Here is a 17,033-nt window from a genome sequence, read left to right on the forward strand (position 1 = left end):
AGAATGAGTAATATCAAGAAATATCCACCACCCAGATGTACAGCGCTTTCCTTTTACTTAGGTAGGAGTTTAAGAACCCAAATTTACTTTGACACAATGCGAATTGAAGTACATTCATAGTTCTAAGAACTGAAGAAAATCAATTTATGCAAAAGGCATGTCTCACAAATTCAAAATATTTGTTAAAGACTATTGTTAGATTCATACTGTTACATGTCTTTATATACTGTGGGCTAGTCATAGTTCTAGAAAGTTCAGATGAAATTTTAGAAACAATGTAGAAATGCACCTGAATTTAGCAGTCATTAGCAATTGTTATGAAATAATAATTCTACATCCTCAATATTTCTTATCTTTATCCCTTTTATTCCCCTGCCATCTTTTGCTCAAATTATTGCAACATCATCCTAACAGTTTATTAGGGTTCAGTCCTAATCCCCAATTTATTCTCTGTATACTGCAGTAGAAATAATTATACAATGCCAACCTATACCTCTCCCCTCCACATCTTTAAAATTCCAATATGCTAGAAAAGCTTTTTAAGGACAGTCACAATCCTGGCCCTATTTACCCATGGAGCCTTATTTTGTATACCTCCTCACCTCACATTTTACAGCCACATTAAACTACTCTAAATTACTCATCATTCTCTTTCGCCCAGAAAGTTCTCCCCAGACCACCTTCTTGCCCTTGCATTCTTCAGGTTTCATCTTACATGTCACTTCACTCAAAAGGTTTTCCCTGAAGCCCTCAGACTGAGTTGGGGTCTCCTTCCAGATATTCTCTATGCATACTGTTACTGCTGTATGGATCCCAGCATAGCATTTACCACCCCGTGTTGAAAAGATCTATTCACATATCCAAACTGCAGTGATAGAATTGTGGCCCCCCAAAAGGTATGTGCATGTCCTAAACTCTGAAACCTGTAAACATGACCTTATTCGGATAAAGGGTTTTTGTAGATAGAATTAAGAATCGCGAAATGAAATTACCCTGGATTACCTGGGCCAACCTTAAATCTAATGCCAAGAGTCCTTATAAAGGACAGAAAAGTGAAGACTCAGCTACAGAGAAGAAGACTATGCGAAGATGAAGGCAGAGATTGGAGTTATACAGTCACCAGCCAAGGAACACCCAAAGCCACCAAAACTGGACAAGGCCAGAATGGATCCTCCCCTACAGCCTTCTGAGAGGGAATTCGGCCCTGCCAACTTTAATTTCAGGCCCCAGGAACTGTGAGAAAAAAAAAAAAATTCTCTAGTTTTAAGACACTAAGTTTGCGGTACATAATTTGTTTACAGCAGCCTCAAGATACTAGTGCACATACCTACACTTCGAACTAAATTCCTTGAAGGAAGGGACTAGCATACTCATAATTTATTCACTGTGCTCTCTTTAATGCCTAGCACAGGCCTGGCATACAGTGTGCACTTATTACATTTCTGAGGAAGGAGTGATTTAGTGAAGACAAGCACAGCATGTCAAGCATTATCGTAGTACACGGTAACAATTAACACTTCTTCTTACTGTCTCTTTTTTCCAGTTAAATCTCGTAATCACCTCACGCTATATTTTCTCATCTTTAGTTCTACCTGATAGCTCTTTGGAAAGTGGAATACGAAATAAATGTAAACTATAATGAATAATATTAGGACATTTCTACATCAGATGTACCTTATTTTGTTTGAGAGGCAGCATGCTTTTCATAGTTACAAATCAAATATCTATGAAATCAAAATTCCTGAATCGATTTCAAGTTTTAAATTGTCTTAGTGCTTAACATGAAAAAAAGATAATTTCAATGAGATACATTGTTTATTTACCAACTCCCTATTTTTATCTTTTTATTATATATGTGATAGATGCACATGGTCAGAAAAATGTATAAATGAAAAGTTAAATTTTCTCTGCAGCTAGTCCCATTCTTCCAGAGATTACTGTTGTTAACTGTCTACAATTCTGGTTCATTACCTATATAACTATAAATATATTCTTTAATTACATTTATTAATTAACTACATTACATAGAATTTTTATCTATTTGTGAAAGAAGAGGTATTTAACTCGTATATTTAACAAATATTCTTTGCTCTATTAGTTTGTGAGGGCTGTTATAAAAAAATACCTCAAACTGCATGCTTAAACAACAGAAAATTATTGTCACAATTCTGAAGACTAGAAGTCTGAGATCGAGGCGTCAGCGGGGTTAGTTCTTTCTGTTGGCTGTGATAGAGACTCTGTTCTATGCCTCTCTCCTAGCTTCCGATGGTTATCTGGTAATCTTTAGTGTTCCTTGGCTTATAGACACATCATGCTGTTCTCTTATGTTCACCTTGCATTGTGTATGTGTGTGAATCTGTGTTCAGATTTCTCCTTTTTATAAGGACACTAGTCATATTGGAGTGGAGGCCTACCCAATGCTGGAATAACTTTAGACATTTTCGGCATATGAATTTGTGCGGTGGGAGATGCCACAATTCAACCCTTAACAACTGCTTATGTTTGCCAAGTACAGTTGATGAAATGGACTAAAACAATGGGCTGACAAATTTTCTGTCTTCAAAAACTTACATTTCAGTGGAATTTAGTATTCTCATATAATCTCAAAGCTTCTCCCCTGTACCTACTGATATTTATTTTTTATGTATTTTTTTAGTTTTAGTATTTGTCTCCACGAATATGCCTGCTAAAGGAAATGCATATTTATCTATTTCTTAATTTATCCACTTTAAATAGTATTTACTGTATTTCAACTTCAAAAGTTTAAAAAAATAGCATTTATCCCTTGGTCTATCTTTCCTCTGTTTTCTAATTTTTATTGATAATATTATCTTCATGTTTTTTAAGATTTTAGCATATGTATTCTCTCTTGTGGCTATAATTAATACATGCTTCAACTATAGGTTAATTATAAAAATTCAAAATTAGTCAAAGGCTTTATAATATATAAATATCCATTCCAGAATAAAACAGTGAAATTAGAACCACATGGAAGCAGATATAACTCATGTAATTAAAAGGGAATCACCCAGGCATCAAGGTTAATAGGTTTTCTTTTAAATTCCTTATACCGTGTTCCCAATTTCTATGTCACACATCTTTCTTGAATCTACATTATCTTTTATATATTCTTATTTATTTGGTTGACTTATCTCCTTGAATAACTTTATCACACAAGTTCTTTTACATCCATTAGTGTCATTATTTTGCCTGTATTTAATTAATGATAAACATGTGTAGAACTCTAGGCTCTTTTTTTTTCTTGAGAAATTTGATATCATTCCTCAACTCTCCAGTGACCCAGTATTTAAGATATGAAGATCTATGTCATACTGATAACTTATTTCTTTGTTTCTTGTAACTTATTTTTAAACCTCTGGATATTCTTAAGATATTTTTTCTTTATCCTTGGAGTTATACAATTTATCAAGATGTGACTAAGAGTAGCTTTACTTCTTCTGAGTGCAACCAAATCTTTACGAAGATCTTTCAGGCTGAAAAGTCATGTCTCCCATCAGATTAGGAAATATCCCTTTCAATATTAGATGAGTATCGCCACCTCCCCCTGTATCTGTTGTTTCTGAAGAGAATTCCCATTACATAGCTTTTTCTTTTTTTCTTTTTTTAATTGCCTGGCCAATAAACAGTTACTGAGCACTTACTATGTCCTAAAAACACACTTCTGGACATGAGAGATACAAAATAATATCTTTTACTCAAGGACTTATCTTCGAGTGTAAGGAAGCAGAAAATAAATTAAGAAATGAATAGGAAACTAGCTAAGGAGTAGAATTAATAAATGAAGGAAAAAGATCAAATAGTAGTAGTATCCTAGAAGCCGTATATAGAAGCATTTCTAAAAGGAGAGAGATCAAATGTCTCAAATGTTATGAGTATATCAAGAAAAAACTTGGCATTTAACAGCATAAAGTTCTTTGGCCAGCTTGTTCATAGCAGTTTTGGTAGGAACAGATGCTTTTCTTCAGTGGATTCAAGAGCAAAAGGGAGGACAGGAATTGAGGAAAGTGAGCAAAGACAACTATTAAATAACAATTTAATATTTGCTATAAAAGAAAACAAAGAAAGAGGGAACAGCCAGGGGAAGATGTGGAGTCAAAAGAGAATTTTATTTTTTGAATTTTTAATAGAAGATATTTGGACATCATATTTGGAAACTGATGGAAATGACCCAGTAGAGGAAATATCATTGATACAAGAGAGGAGGCAGCTCTAGCAGTGATGAGAGGAGGGGACAAGAGGAGGGGATCCAGCACCCAGTGGAGGAGTTGGGTATAGATTGGAGCTGAGAGTTCATACCTATAACCAGAGGGAAAGTGAAGACTATGGAGTATGTTCTCTGCTTGTAACTTTGCTAGTAGTTCATGTTATATAGATGCAATTCTTTCATATCTCTCTGAGAATACTATTATAGTAATAATTTAATGTGACATTTAGAGATGTTTAATGTGTTGTTATTACCTGAATTCTTTCTTTTTGCACATCAATCTGTTGCCCTGCTATTGATTTTTCTTAAAGATTTAGCAATTTTAGTTGACCTTTGCTAGCTATGACTAAAGAAAATTGATTAGAATAAGTGACTTGAATGTGATCTCTCTGTGATTCTTGTAAAAATATATGATTTATGTGTCTCCAATTCTCCTGTGTCCACCACGTCCATACACTCAACTTGGCTTGAAGAGAAACTATAATGAGTTCCTTGCTATCTCCCTGGATTCGGTTTTCTTTTTCTCCCTTCTATTCTCATTCTACACAGTATAATCAGATTTAACTTTCCTAAGAAAACATCATCATCAGGTTATTTCCCTTCATAAAAAAAGCTAACCCAATTTCTGTGATTTTACAGATGAAGACCATATCCTCGAGCTTATATTTTATACTCCCCTATAATTAATCCTTGTTAAAATGTTAAGCTTACTCTCACTACTCTAACAAGCCTTGTATAAATGCGCTACAAATCCATACTCTCTAGTCACCATGGACTCAGTCTCTTAATAGTCACTCTGTACACTTACTTGTCTCACTCCAGCATCTATCACAGCCATTTCAAACTCATCCCACATCCTTTAAGTTTCCAAAGCCACATCTTCTTCTTTCTCTCTCCCTGAAAATGTCTTCACTGGGAAAAAAAATAGTAAAATTAATAAAAGTTCATTTTTTTCATCTCGTTCAAGAATAAATGCTCTAATTTGGTGGTACTGTATGCACATCAAGAGCAGAGGCTATGTGCTTCCCCTGTGTAGTTTCAGTGATCAACATAATAGAAAGCTGTCTCCATTCAGAAAGATTGATGTAGGTAAAAACACTACATCCCTTTCTCTGTGTGTGAAAGAAGACAAGATTTATTCACTATAATGTTTCTCTTGTCCTGCTGTTTTCATCTTTGATTTCACAAACATGAAGAAGTATATCCTATAATAGAGTTATAATTATTTGCATAAACATATATTTTTGTTAATTTATTCAATTATTAATTAATTAATAAAGCTTTTAAAAAATGATCTAACATTTGAGCATTATGCTAATTGCCAGATAATCAAAGATGAGTAAGTTACTGTCATTCTCCTCAAGAAACTCTAAAACCTTGAAGGAAAAACATTCATAACTAATTTATACGGTGCACACTCCATTAGTGTGGTGACTATTCATCCTGGTGTGTCTGGCCACTCAGTTTTATGCCTATTGTCCCCACATCTTGCCTACTTAGGTTCCCCTTTCATTTTTTTAACTGTCCCATTTAGGTGACAGATTACGTGGTGCATTTATGTACTAGCCACACAGAAAAAAATTGTGGCGGGAATGTGCATATAAAAATGAAAATATGCCTGTCTCCTTGTCTAAATTTAAACTTCTTAGAGGCACAAGAGAATGCTGTTGAAATTGTTAAAATATATTTGTTTATGTTCTTCATATCCCTAATCTTTTGAGAACCTCAGCTGAATCTTTTTTTGATAGATATTAAAGTTTAAATAAATAGTATAATGCTTTAAAAATGTCACAAAAAATAAAATTTTTACAGCTGGATGTTCATAGAAAGCCATAGAAAAACTAATATCCACAAAGTAATAAATGATACTAATTAGGTTTTTGATGCAATATTATAATTTCTTTTTTATCCTATTTAAAATTCAAAAAGTATAAAATGGCTATTCCTTATAAATAGACACATTCCCTCCATTATAATTCACCCCTATAGTTTCTTTTGGCTTTAAGAGGCAACCTACTTGTTTTTCTTATCCTGAGAAATGGTAAATACTGAGAACTGTGTATCTAATAGACATTTCTACACCACCCATTCAGAATTCAGTGGAGAACTGTGAAAATACTAGATTGAAGAAAGAGATTCATTTAATTTCATTTTAATTTTACAGTCTGCATAATTTCATTAATCTCTAATTAGTTTTCCAAGATGACACCCTAGTGTCTTTCACATTACAGGTTCAGTTCTTAATGCCACATTCCCAACACTTGTCAACCACTGACTTCAGTCCATAGTATATTCTTCTAACGTTTTGAGTAGCAGCCTCAGGGTTTGTATCTCCTCCAATTTACTTCAGAGTGAAATACCCCACAGAGTCCTCCCATCTCTGGAGATTTTGTGGTTATGATTATATCTTTCTTTTCACTGTGAAACTATTACCATTTATAATCTTTATTTTGTATGGTTGCTATTCATAATAGGGTCTTTTATTCACTTTATTTCTTTAATTCACTAAGTAAGTCCCAAAATTTCCATGGCTTCTGGGCACATGCTAAGAATAACAGGAAATTAATTTCAGCTACTTTTTTTTTTTTTTTTTTTAGCCAAAGCCCTGATAGGAAAGATGGCCTTATGCTGGGCCCTCAAAATTAGAACACTAAAGTCCTTTTGAACCAAAATTAAAAATTGAGGTTTTCAGAAACAAACTTTAATTATTAAGATATCTGTCCTGTATTATAGGAAATATCTTTTTTAAAAGGCTGTTTTAAATAAATTTAATCTTGATACATGTTTAAGTCAAAAAATAATAATAATAATAACCAGCTACAAATACTTAGAAATTTACTACTTTTCAAACTAAAATTATAGTTTGGTTCTTCATCTATGAAAAAAATTCTATTATAATTATGTCACTATCAAAGTATGTTCTCATTTGATCATTAACACCTGCACTTTAATTTGGTATAAAATCCCAAGTGACCAAATAAAAGAAAACCAAGAGAAAAAATTTGAGGGGATTAATCTCAGAGGCATTTTATTCTCTGTAAAACAGACTGACAAATTTTACATACATACTACAGAACAGTAACAATAAACCTGGTATTGTTTCTTATGTTGGAATAGAGATGGTGTAGAGTTAGCTCATGGATGAGTATTCTCATCCCAGCTCCACAGCACCTATGACCTAGACCAACTCTGTCCCCTCCTCAGGCTAGTCTCCTCATTGTTCAAGGGCGGGTGTTGAATTAATTAGGAAAACTTTATATTTCTCCCAGCTCCGCACTTCCCTAATTCTCACGTACTTGTTTGTTAGTAAATTGTGTTTGTGTCTCAATGTAATAATTATTGTTTGTCAGTGTTTACTCTCAAGCATTAGAATTTGTCACATACACAAAGTTGTCATTGTAACTGAAAAGTTATAGCAGAGTCACTAGAAAAAGGACTTTAAAACATCTCTTCCAAAAATCTGTTTCCTGACCTATGTGGATGGTTTACTCATAGTGAATTTTGAGTATATGTCTTAGTCTGCTCAGGCTGCTATAACAAAATACCACAGGCTGGGGGGCTTAAACAATAATTTGTTTTCTCACAGTTCTGGAGGCTAGAAGTCTGAGATCAGAGTGACAGCATGGTCAGATTCTAGTAAAGGCTTTCTTCTTGGCTTAGAGATAGCTGTTTTATCACTAAATCCTTACATGGTAGAAAGAGGAAACTCTGGTTGCTCTTCCTTTTATTATAGGCAATTAATCCCACCAAGGAGCTCTACCCTCGTAACCTTATCTAAACCCAATTGCCTCCCAAAGGCCATACCTCCTAATACCAGCATATTGAGGGATAGGGGCTTCAACATAATTTGGGGTGACATAAATATTTAATCCATGGAACTATCTCTTCTGACATAGCAGGTCAGCATATCATCCTCCAACCCTGATGTTTAACATCACACTATCTGGCTCTTAGTGGTTCTCTAGTTCCTTCATATTTGTCTCTTCAACTATAACCTCTTTAAGGCAAAGACAGGATTTTTTCTTTTTTCTTTCTTTCATACAGTTCCTAGCATTTAGGCACTCAGTAAATATCTATTGCATTGATAGTGTTAAGTGAAATATTTTGCAAAAAAAAAAAAAAAAAAAAAAAGGCTAATACATTTCTAAGGGCTATGTACATAGCACTTTGATGTAACACCCTCATTAAAACTATCAGTATGTTATGTTATGACACAATTTAATTATTTACAAGTCAATTTTTGTGTTTCTTATGAATAGGGAATCTCTGCTTTTAGGAGAAATGTTTGAATTACCCTGATTTAGTAAATGACATAGTTGTGTCTTAGACACCAACATTTCTTGCCAACTGAATCCCAGTGACGGTTCTTTCTGATGAAGCCCAACCCAGCAAACCATTAGGGGGTTTCGGCTATGTCCTAAGAGACTAATGATAAAGGCTTCTGGGGACACAGGCCAAGTCTCACAGTGTGTAAAGAAATCCCAAAGATTAATAGTCATTTGTTCAAGATACTTAATGAATCCCTATGCAAGAATATGAGTTAATTTTATACTGTTTAGAGTAAGTTATAGGAAACTAACCATTGAATGAAAACATAAATGTTTCTGCAAAATGTCCATCTTCTTGGTTCCTCATTCATTCCCCTCCTCCAAGAAAATGGACAACCACTCCCTTCATCCAATGTATATGTGTATGTATATGTACATGTATGTCTGTAGTGAGAACAGCGTTAGTTTCTTCTGGAAGGAGACTCAGATTCCTAAGGTGATGGATACTGCTTCCAGTCTCTCAACTATTCCCTGGGAAAGTTAAAAATAAGTCCCGCTGAAAAAATAAGTTGGCACTTGTTATTTGAGAAAATTGCTTTATTCCAGGAACTGCCTCATGTAGCAGAAATTTATTTACCATCTGTGTGGACTTTAAAAATTTTCCATCTTAACTGATACACAACTGAAATAGAAACAGACTTTCCGTGCGTAGGTTTTCCACAGGCCTCAATCTTTTAAAGGGTGTTAGCTAAGAAACTTTTGGGATTTTTGTGGTCCCCAGAGTAGGAGAGCTCCATGACTGCCTCTTAGCCCTGAGACCTTCTTCTGGGGAAGGGCCCCAGGCTGATGTCACCCAGTGAGGTCAGGAGTGCCTTCGGGGTGCGGTAGAAGGGTGGTAGTGGAAGGGGTCAAGAGGATCTGCCTGGGAGCATTCCGGGGACTTTGCTGAAAGGCATTCTTTATTTTCAATGGCCATTAGAACAGTTACCTAGCATATTATGCTCAAATAATAAAATAAAAATAAAAGTCCCTTGGTTAATACATTTCTTTTTTTTAATTGCTTTTAAGTTATGTAGTCAGATAAGACAAATGTGCTTTCCTCTTTTTCAGCTGTATCAAAGGATTACTTTATTCAAATGTTTTATTAAATTCTTCCACAAGAGGAAGTAACTTTGTTCACTGAAGGAAAAAAAAATAAGGTTGAATGGATGGCTGAACACAACTGGATTTGTTGTTAGGTGGTGCTTTATTTATACTACAGAAAATATCAAGGGAAATCTAATTACCACTTTTTATACAAAATAAGCTGCCCTGTCTGGATGTTTTTCTACAATATTAACCTATTATATCATTATTTGGGAGGATAGAAACTGAAGTTGCTTATATATTTAATTCTCTTCATAATTTATGCTTTCTGTTCTGAAAATTCAAGAGCTGGACCATTTGTATATTTCTATAGACTTTAGCAAAGTAATATCACTTTTTACTAGATCAAAATCATGTCAAATTATGTAGATTATATATTTCAATAGTATCTTCCGATCAGTTCTTATTGCAAATTTAACATGCAAACAAAAATCTTAATAAAACTTTTAAGATATATAAAATTACACAACCTATTTATAATTTACCTTTGCAAATACCTGTAATTCCTATTGTTTGAGCATTAACTATGTGCCAGCACCAGACCCTGGCTCTTAATATTCATTGTGTCATGTAATCATCACAACAACTTACAAATTAGGTACAAACTGGTAGAAGAAAAAATTTAGGCCTTGACAAATAAGTAACATACTTCCAGGTCAGAGAGCAATTAAATGTCAGAACTATTATTCAATGCTCGATGAATCAGGGCTCCAAAGCCCATCATTCTGGCCACAGCACAAGACACCAGTGAACTTGTGAAACCCAATTCTAATGGAATACGTAGATTTTTTTTTTTGAAAAGCGGCGTTCTCAGCTTTTAAGGTTTTATTTACAGAAGACTTCAGAACTTCCAAGACTAATTTTTACTTACAAAAATGGAAAGAGGGGTACTTTTACTTTTTGACACCTGACCTATGACCCAGAGGATCCTCCCACGGAGGCCAGGCCAGGGAGAAGGCTCAGGACCCCAGCTGCAGGGTTTGGGCAGGAGAGTGGTGCTAACTTGAGGTGGCCACAGTGCCCAGGCCCACAACTTCTTGCTCTCGCACTCCGGGAACCACTGCATAGGGCCTGGAGAGGGGCAGCCCTACTGAACAGAGTGGCGGTGGCAGTGGATACCCCAGGTGGCTGGGGCTGAGCCCAGGGCTGGGGCAGAGGCTCCTGGAGGGCAATGCTCAGAGGCCGGCGGGCGTCAGCCTGGCTTACATACCTGGCACACTGATGCCCATGTATGTGGTGGTCAGCGGGGCAGTGGACATGATGTGCCTACTCGGAAGTTTTGCCAATGTCGCCTTTCTAAAGGAGTAGTACCCAATGTCGTTGACCACTACACAGTCAACATCACCATAGGGGACAAGAAGTACCTCCTGGGACTCTACAGCAAGCTGGATAGGAAGATTGTGAGCCTCTTAGGCCTTTATCTTAGCCAGAGATTGATGTCTTCCTTATATGGTTTTCTATAATAAATCCTGCCTCATTTCAAAATGTGAAAAAGGAGTGGGTACCAGCACACAAAGGATATACACCAAATGTATCCTTTTTATTGTTACGAATTCAGATTGATGTCCAAAATGACCCCAAAACTTTAGCAAGACTGAACGATATGAAAGAAAAACCTGTATGTGTGGAACAAGAATGGAAACTAGTATAAGAGGTAGGAGCATGCTGCTGTGTGGAATGTTCGTCTTTAACCTAGAGGGATTGAAGATTGTTGTTGATGAGGCTGTCATAGACATTTTAACTCCGAAGAAACACACGGTAAAACACACACACATGCGCGAGCATACACACAAAATTAATAGGATCACAATGTATAAACTGTTGTTTGAATATGTGAGAAACATCCTCAATGTCCAAAAAAAATCTCCATTCCTTTCAGAAAGCATATGAAATTGTATAGCTATACCCAAACTCAAATACTGAAGCAGTTTAAAACCCTTAAGAAAAAATACTAATGATAACTCTGTCCTCAAAATTCTATAAAGTTCATTAAGGATATTTCTTAAAGTTCCAAAAAGCAGCAAACTTCTGAAGCCGCAATACTTAATTTCAACTAGAAGGTACAATCTCTCAGGGTTTTCATAATTTAGGGAGCTACAATCGCATCATGTCGTAACTACATAAAAAAATAGTAAGTAGAGCAGACGGGCTTAGACCATACACATTTCTTCAGTCTTTATGGAATCTGAGAAAAGAAATACTTTCTCCCTTTGTTCCAATTAATTGTTCTTGTGTGTAAGTTGCTTTCTGTTCCAGTATATCCAGAGTGGTGAACTAACAAGGCCAGCCACGGAGCCAAAGGTCACTCCAAGCATTCAGGAGATGGGCCATGCCTGAGGACAGAATGTATGAGATCAAAAAGAACAGTTTTTTTTTTTTCTCTTAAGGAACAAATTTTTATTATTACTTGAGTACAAATGTAACCTAAGTAAATCTTTATTGAAACTTAATGTGCTTTCGTAAAGAATGCCAGAAGTCTAATAAGGTCATAATTGCATTTATCGTGAACACTAAAAATGTATACATTTTGGTTAATGTGCATCCAGCTGTAATGCTTCTGGTGACTGTGGCTTTAGTTTGATGCTCTGAAAAATATATGGGAGACATGCTAAAATCACAAATTAAAATTTTGGGTCAGACTTTGTCATAATGTTGGATTCAATTTAACTCTCTGAACCAGTTGGTAATTTTAATTTTGACTGTCCACAACGGCTGGTATATAAAATGAAATGAGAAGTGTGTATGCTGACCAAACCGCAAGAATTTCAGAAATGTATATTACTTTACTATCTTAATTCCTATCTTTAAATTGTGTTAAAAAGACCTGAAATTCAACCATGTTACATGGAATTTACAACAAAGCAACTATATACATTATACAACTGATGTCACTTTTCAGATACAGATATTAGAACCATAGCACAAGTTATAGAACTATGACTTAGTGAAAAACCTAGAGCATTAGTTAAAGAAACTGCCGGCTTTCAAATGTCCATTTTTTCCAACCATATTTTATTTTACAATAGATCAAGCCAGGATTAAATACTGTTGATTTATGTCTTCCACAAGCAGTCTATGCTGGTTCCTAGTTGGAAAGACCTTGTTTTAAAAAAAAAAAATTTATGTTTATCTGTGACACTTGTTTGATATACTAGAGCCATGTCTCTTTCTCTGGGATGCAAGTGGTAAAATTGTGTTAGAAGTGTAACTTTTTAGGATCTGTCACCTGATTAAGCTTCCTTGTTTGGTCTACTACAGATCTGTCTTATTCTAAGTGCCATGCAACAGACAATAGTGTTAAGAGTTTCAGTGTGAACAAAATAATTCAGTTCAAAGAAGCATAATCTAATCCATAGATTTTTTTTCAGCCTTTCCTACATTTAAACTTCCTTGCTGTTGCCTAAATTATAATTTCTTTATGTCTTTGGTGAGCTCCTGTTAATTTCCATGATTTAAGATTATAGCTATATCTATTGCACATATTGGGTAATAGAACACTAAATTTTTATTCTTGAAAATGACAGCTTAAAGGTTCTTATCAGTCATAAGTCTAAGATGTACTGTCTTGTATGTGAACTTTGTAGAGATTTTAAAAAACATAACCATGCTTTTCCGCACTGAAGAGTAGAAGTTCTACTGGATAACTAGTCAGGAGCTTTCTCTTTGAACAGGACAGTGGAGATGTTTTCTTTCTCTCAAGAACTGGTGGTTCACATCAGGTACCACAGCCTTGTACACTCAAATGGAATTTTATGTAACTTTCTCACTTAATTTTTATCTGCTATTTTTAGATAGAGTTGAAAGAAATTGTATAAATCAATTAGTGTATTAGCTAAGTTGAGCAACATGTGGTGTAAAGGAATTAAGATAGTAAAGTAATATACATTTCCAACTTGCCTTTAGGGATTTGATGAATTTTTTTTCCCCTCAAATTCACATCTCTAAAATTCTTTACACTTGGTTTAGTAGCCGATGGAAGGTAAAATCTAGAATTTGTCCTATCCTAGTAGAAATGGATTAGGTATCTGGAAACAGCTCTGGTGTCACCTCTGTTTCATGACTGGACCTCAGTTTCTTCATCTATAAATATGGGGAAGTAGCACAGAAGATCTCCACTATCTCTCCCATTTATCAGCTCTTAGGATTCTCTTCTTTCTTATTCACAAAAGTCGTGGCTAGACATTACCTTTTCAGCTTCACCTTCTTAAGATGATAAAAATACTGTACATTAGTTATTAGAACACTAAGCAAATTGATTATCTCACCCTGGACCTGAGGTACCTTAGGTACTATACTGACCTTAATGCTGTGTGGAGTTTTCCACTGCTTATTAAGTACCTTTCATTGCTTTAGTTCTTCAGTATTTTTCTTTTTTCTTTTTTGTAAAATCTTTTTCACTTTAACTAACAACCTAAGAGTTGTTTTCTATTTATAAACAGATTGTAGAAATTGTCTTATTTTCAAAAGCACGTCTTCACTAAAGGCTTAGGCTTCAATAGAAAGTTAGACTAGTCACTTGAATGGCTAGTTTGAAGTAATGAAATATTTGGGAAATAAAATACTCAAAAATGTCTTACTGACATGAATGTTTCTAGTGAATGCAAATAACATGTTTTAAAATAAGGCCATGTATAAATGAACCTAAACTTAGTTCATGTATTTTTTGCATATAAATAATTAGTTCTGAAGTACTTAAAAGTAATTTTAGAGGCTTCTCGAAATCTTATTTAATACTTTGTTAACTTATACCCTCATTTTAGATGAGCCAATTTTGAATGATTACATTTCCAATAAGTGGAGCCTGAAGTAATGATTTTAATTGTGAATTATCTTAGTTACTTCAGACATTGCTTCCATTTGATTCTTAATTATTAAGGTAAGTGCCAAATTAAATACTGGTTTGTTGTTGTTTTATAAGTGATTGTTACTTTAACAGTGTTCCATCTTAATACATGGGATTACAAATAAAATAATATGTATAGGTCAGTATCTATGTAAAGCATTTTAAAAAAGTGGACCTATGAAAATCTAAAAAGCAGTGCTACTCTTCAGACTATAATCACTTTTTAGTTCTTTCTCCTAGAAAACTATGTTGCTGTACAAAATTTCTTAAAAATAAAAAGTATAGCAGAATGTATTCTAAAAAGTAACAAGATTTAGTTTGGTTCATAGATCCTACCACATATTAGATTGTGAAACGGAGGAAGTTATTTGATATGTTAGTCTCAATCTTCTATCTATAGGGTTGGAGTAACAAGACATGAGTATGGAAAATCTGTCACAAAGGAGGTAAATAAATGGTAGCAAAGCTGATGATGATCTGACTCCTGGGAAATGATAGCGGATAGGGGTAGGTAAGTATGAGGGAAATAAGGGAAATAGTACATGTGTAGCTGACTTCTACCATATTCTTGAAAAACAACAATTGTTTCTGCAAGAAAACAAAAACTCTGATTGCACCCTTCTTTTGCCTCCTCTCAGAATTAGTGTATTACTGCTTTGTATAATTATTTTGCATGTTTTAATAGTTTTAAGGTAAAAAAAGTATGGATTTGAAATTTAAAGAAACAAAATCAACAGTTTAATCTCTTACTTAAATTGCTATTGCATCTTGTGCAAATTACCTTTCCATGTCAAAATTTCTTCAAGGTAAATGTGTGTGATAATAATTCCTACTTTACTGTCATATAAAAATGATTGAAATGGAGTCTTTCCCATATAGCAGTATTGCCCAAAAGGAACTTCCTTTTTCAGTTCGATTATTCCCTAGAAAGAACAGACTCTTTCAGATGCCATTTAGTCTCACAGGGGTAGGTAAGGATCACCAATGGAGATCTCTTCTAAATACAGGACAGCATGAGCTAGGGGAAAAAGAAAGACCTGGAACCTGGATAAGAACCTGAGTAGTGGGAAAACAGAACAGAGTTGCCTGATGTCTGACATTAAAACGGCAACTGGGAAACTGAGTCTTGGGTCAGCGGCAGAATGGGACAAGGGTCCTGAATTCCCAAGCCGAGCTGGGTAGTGTGTTTCCTAGCTACTGACCTAAGCAACACCTCTTTGGCAAAAAGTGTCTCTAATCCCTAATTTAGGTCCACAGAGTTCCCACGTATTAGGATAAAGCAATGAGACCCAATCACTAATTATAAAACAGAGAAGGCAACGACTAAGACTGAGGGTAATTCAGAAGAGGGGTAACAGAATTAAAAAAGGTCAAAGTTTATTGTACCTTTCAAGAAAATGGGGGTTGAATTAAAACTTTTTTAACTTTAAGGATAATCACTAAAGGAATAGAACTAAAGTGAATACATTACATTGCAGAGAACAAAATGGGATACAAACAAATAAAACGTTAACCAATACCAAAATAAAAAAAATTATTAAATATAGGATAAATAAAACAGAAAAATATTAACATGGTATAGCAAAATCCAACTATATTAATAATCACAATAAATATAAATGGATTTTGATAATCAATTAAAAGTTTATTATATTAAAAAAAAGTCCAGACAAATGCTGTTTAAAAAGATACATAAAGCATAAGGACTTGGAAGGTTTGAAAGGCAAAGAAAAAGATAAAAGGTAAATATAAATGAAATAAAGATATTTAAGACAAAGAAATTATTAATATCACCAAAAAAATTGTCGCCATATTGATAAAGTTTCAATTTACCATGAGCTATAATAATTTCATTCTTCAATTATGCAACAAATAAAATAGAATAAAAATGTATAAAGAAAACATTTACACAACTAGATAGAAATTTTGAAAAATCTATAATTTTGATGGGAAGCTATAAGGTCTCATAAATATTGAGAATACAAGTAAAAACTTAAAAAAATAGACAATTTAAACTACACAATCATCAAGCTTAATCTGATGTACATACAGAGCTCTCACACACAATAATTAGAACATATATACTGTTCTCAATCACACATGAGTCATTTTGAAAATTGATATTATAACCATGAAGTATATCTTAACAAATTTTTAAAAATTGCTATCACAGAGACCATATACTCAAACCACAATTCAATTAAGTTAGACATTAAATTAGAATTTAATAATAGAAATTCTCATACATATAGACATTAAAACATATTCACACTAATAATTCAAGAGATAAAGAAACACTCTGGAAGTCCTAGCCGCAGCAATCACACACACACAAAAGGCATCCAAATTGAAAAGAAAAATAAAATTGTCATTATTTGCAGATGACATAGTATATATAAATAAATAAATAACCCTAAATATTCCACCAAAAAAGTATTAGAATTGATAAATGAATTCGGTAAAGTAGCAGAATACAAAATTAATATTCATAAATCAGTTACATTTCTATACAGCAATAATGAATTATCACAAAGACAAATTAAGAATAAAA

At 34.1% G+C, this 17,033-nt stretch overlaps 1 protein-coding gene and 1 pseudogene across 3 annotated transcripts in view; both read left to right on the forward strand.

Annotated features, from left to right (window-relative positions):
• The window catches only part of DLC1 (DLC1 Rho GTPase activating protein), a 351,657-nt gene that overhangs the window by 27,139 nt on the left and 307,485 nt on the right, over nt 1-17,033 (forward strand). The gene's annotated exons all lie outside the window — the stretch shown is intronic.
• LOC107504112 lies at nt 1,090-16,892 on the forward strand (annotated as a pseudogene).

The sequence above is a fragment of the Rousettus aegyptiacus genome, unplaced genomic scaffold, assembly GCF_014176215.1.
Source record: "Rousettus aegyptiacus isolate mRouAeg1 unplaced genomic scaffold, mRouAeg1.p scaffold_m13_p_11, whole genome shotgun sequence".
NCBI classification, from domain to species: domain Eukaryota; kingdom Metazoa; phylum Chordata; class Mammalia; order Chiroptera; family Pteropodidae; genus Rousettus; species Rousettus aegyptiacus.